General features: G+C 37.2%; 1 non-coding gene across 1 annotated transcript; it reads right to left on the bottom strand.

Annotated features, from left to right (window-relative positions):
- Window positions 1–2,472: 2,472 nt before the first annotated feature.
- LOC114404023 lies at window positions 2,473–2,579 on the bottom strand. Its single transcript, XR_003664784.1, has one exon. It is a non-coding gene; the product is annotated as a small nucleolar RNA R71 (small nucleolar RNA).
- Between the last annotated feature and the right edge of the window lie 1,927 nt (window positions 2,580–4,506).

The following is a 4,506-nucleotide window of genomic DNA, read 5'->3' as shown; positions in this document are numbered from 1 at the left end:
AGTGGTCCTAGATGCAGGGAATAATTTCTCCAAGAACACCCTCTTAAGGTCATCCCAGCTGGAGATGGATCTGGGAGCAAGGTAGTACAACCAATCTTTCGCTACTCCCTCCAGAGAATGAGGAAAAGCCTTTAGAAAGATATGATCTTCCTGGACATCAGGGGGCTTCATGGTGGAACAAACAATATGGAACTCCTTAAGATGCTTATGAGGATCTTCACTTGCAAGACCATGAAACTCGGGCATCAAATGTATTAGTCCAATCTTGAGAACATACGGAACACCCTCATCAGGATATTGAATGCAGAAGCTTTCATAAGTGAAATCAGGTGCAACCATCTCCCTAAGAGTCCTCTCACGAGGTGGAGGTTGAGCCATGTTCTCAGTATGAAAATTAGTAGTCGAATGCTCAAAATCAGAATATTTAGAATCACTAGCAACAAAATGCTCAAAATGCACAGAATGACCAAGATGCACACTATGCCTAACTAATCTATGAAAGGTTCTATCTATTTCAGGATCAAAGGGTCGTAAATCACCTGGATTGCCCCTAGTCATGCACTATATGCAGCAAATCATGTATCTCTCAACAAGCACCTAACAAGGGGGTAAAACTACATCTATACTCAACCGATATCCAAATAAGCTGAAATTTTGTGAGCACCACCCTAAAATCATGAAAAGATAGCACAAAAAATTTCAAACAAAAATTCAAAGTCTACCCATGAAAACTACCTAAGCAAAGTTTATAAAAATAGGACAATAATACTTGAAAAATAAAAAAAAACTTAGTAAACAACTGATTTTTCGAGTTTGGAAGACCCCAACCAGCTAAAGTGGGTTGCTATAGTATGGGAAATTTTTTTCTACCCCAAATGCATATATAATAATAGTCATTCTGATACCCGGAGCAAAAGTTATGGCCGTTTTAAGTTTTGCTAAAAACAAGTTCCCAAAATTTTTGTCTCTCTCAAATACTACCACACCAAGTGCTCCTGTTATTTTTCACACAAAATATGGATCAAAAGAAAATACCACACAAAAAATCAGCCAAAAATAACAACTCTTACTATCAAAACAAAAATCGCTAATTAAATTGCAAAATCAGTCATTAGTTCTCAGTCGCTAATCATTGTTCACAGCAAAATACAAAACTGAAACAGTCGCTAAAACAGTCGGTAAATAGGGAACACGACTGAAATGCAAAACAGAATGCTACACAAAACAAAACAACACACACTCACAACCTAAACGACAGAGCTACACACAAAAAACTAAATATTATTATGAACCTTTGGCCCACTGCTCCCCGGCAACGGCGCCAAATTTGATCGAGACCATACCCGAATCAAATAAACATTAAAAATGCAGTATCTAGGAAGTGATCCAAGGTCATCTCCCAACGAGCAATGGTCAACCAAACGTTCATAACAAATAGTAATAAAACAGTAACGAATTGGGGGGGGGGTTGTTTGTTTTTGTAAATTAAACAACGAATAAATTTGAATTAGAAAATATCAGAATTAAAACACGTTGCTTCCCCTTGATTCACAAGCAAGTCTCTTATCCTAGGTTACGAGAATTTATCCTTTATCAGTTCAACCACTTAATCCAACCCTAAATTAAATTACTAAGCGAAATTTAACATAAGGCATTCATTATGTGATTAAGCAACACATACACCAATTAATCATGAACGATCTTTAAGCATGAACGTAAATTAAGCGTAGAGACAATTAATCAAGCACTAAGCATGCATGGATTAATAACAACAAATACAGAATAATTAGTGAAGAGGAGAAGCTGATCAAAATTTAATAGTAATAATAGAACCTCAAAGAGAGCTATGCTTGATCCTCAAGAGAAAATAACGCTGGAGACTTAGCCTTCCATTAATCAGTAGAGAACGAAATTGTAGATTGAAGCAGGAAATGAAATTTTATTGCTAAAACGAAAAGTGACTAAAATGAAAAAGAGAGTAGCACTCTAAAACTAAAACAAAAGAGAGAGAGGAGAGAGACTTAAACTAGAACCTTGGTGCTGTTATATAGTTTTCAGCCCCAAAGCTTACAAATCTATTTTAAATTCAAGCCCATAAATAAAATCTAGATAAGATAAGATAAGATCTAGATGAAATAATATCTAGATGAGATCAAATCTAGATAAGATAAGATCTAGATGAAATAATATTTAGATGAGATCAAATCTAAATAATATCTAGATGAGATAAAATCTAGATAAGATAAGATTTGGTAGAATAAAATAGTTTGCTCTCTTCAAGTCCAAGCCCAATTCTGGATTCAAGCCCAATTGCTTATAATTCTCCTGAAATTAAATTAAAAACACAAAATTAATCCAGTAGGCCCAAATGATAAAACTGCATAATTAATTTGACAATTAAGGCTAATCTGTAATTAAAATGGTGACAAAAAGGGTTAAGAAATATGAGAAAATGATGACACATCAACCACTGCCATCAGAAAAGACATTTCAGGTATCAGGCAACTTAGTGGAGAGAGCTTGTATGAGTACTGAGAAAGATTCAAGAAATTATGTGCAAGCTGCCCTCACCACAAGATTTCTGAGCAACTCCTTCTTCAATATTTCTATGAGGGACATAGCAACATGGAGATGAGTATGATTGATGCTGCCAGTGGTGGAGCCCTTGGTGATATGACTCCTGCTGAGGCGAGGAATTTGATTGAGAAGACGACTTCCAACTCCTAACAATTCAGTGCAAGAAATGATGCTATTGTCCTTAGAGGAGTCCATGAGGTGGCCACAGATTCATCTTCATCTGTTGAAAATAAAAAGCTTGAGGGAAAACTTGATGCCTTGGCCAACCTAGTAACTCAGCTTGCCGTGAATCAGAAATCTGCACCTGTTGCAAGAGTTTGTGGTCTATGTTCTTCTGCAAATCACCATACAGATCTCTGTCCTTCTTTCCTGCAATCTGGAGTCAATGAGCAACCTGAAGCTTATGCCGCAAACATTTATGATAGACCTCCTCAGCAACAAAACCAACAACAACAGAATAATTATGACCTTTCATGCAACAGATACAATTCAGGATGGAGGAATCATCCAAATCTGAGATGGGCAAGTCCTCCTCAACAACAACAGCCTGTCCCTCCTTTCCAGAATGTTGTTGGTCCAAGCAAGCCATATGTTCCTCCTCTAATACAACAACAACAACGACAACAGTCACAACAAAGACAACAAGTAACTGAGGCTGCTCCTCAACCTTCCTTAGAAGAGTTAGTGAGGCAAATGACCATCCAGAATATGCAATTTCAGCAAGAGACAAGAGATTCCATTCAGAGTCTGACAAATCAGATGGGGCAGATGGCTACTCAGTTGAACCAAGCTCAGTCCCAAAATTCTGACAAATTGCCTTCACAGATTGTGTAAAATCCGAAAAATGTGAGTGCCATCACCTTGAGGTCTGGCAAGCAAACTGAAGCACCTGCACTTGAACCTGTCAAGCTTCATTCTACACCTGAAAAAGAGGATGAGATAATTGCACAAAAGAGAAAGCTTCCTAACAAAATTTTTCATGCAGGTGGACCTTCTTCTAGTAATTCTGACTTGCAGTAGCCTCCTATCCCTCTTCCATTCCCACCTAGAGCAATTCGAAACAAAAAAAATGAAAGAAGCAGAAAAAGAGATCTTGGAGACCTTCAGGAAAGTAGAGGTGAACATACCTCTGCCAGATGCCATCAAGCAGATTCCAAGATATGCCAAGTTTCTAAAGGAAATGTGCACCCACAAAAGGAAGCTCAAAGACAATGAAAGGATTAGCATGGGCAGAAATGTGTTAGCATGGATAGGTAAATCTGTTCCTCACATTCTTGAGAAATGTAAGGACCCAGGTACTTTTTGTATACCTTGCATTATTGGGATCAGTAAATTTGAGAATGCCATGCTAGATCTAGGAGCATCAGTTAGTGTCATGCCTCTGTCCATTTTCAATTCTTTATCTCTTGGACCTTTGCAATCTACAGATGTGGCGATTCATTTGGCAAATAGAAGTTTTGCTTACCTCGCAGGTTTCATAGAGGATGTGTTGGTTCGGGTTGGTGAACTTATTTTTCCTGTTGATTTTTATGTTCTTAATATGGAAGAGGGATTTTCCCATGATTCAATTCCAATTATTTTAGGCATGCCATTTATGAAAACAACCCGAACCAAGATAGATGTTTATACTGGCACATTGTCTATGGAATTTGGTGATATTGTTGTTCATTTTAACATTCTTGATGCCATGAAACATCCATCTGAGGATCATTCTATTTTTCGTGTTGAGATAATTGATCAGATTGTTGATGATTATATGTTTGATTTTGATTCTATTCTTCATGGTAGGAAACATCCATTTTTATCTAATCTGCATACTTGTCATTCCTTATGCATTGAATCTGAATCTGAGTTTGAATTTGATCATGTATCTGATTTTTATGCTGAGAGTGAATTTGAATTTGAGTCTGATTCTGATTTTCTGGGTGT

Source organism: Glycine soja, chromosome 20 (genome assembly GCF_004193775.1).
Source record: "Glycine soja cultivar W05 chromosome 20, ASM419377v2, whole genome shotgun sequence".
NCBI classification, from domain to species: domain Eukaryota; kingdom Viridiplantae; phylum Streptophyta; class Magnoliopsida; order Fabales; family Fabaceae; genus Glycine; species Glycine soja.
This window is presented reverse-complemented; position numbering and strand designations above follow the sequence as displayed.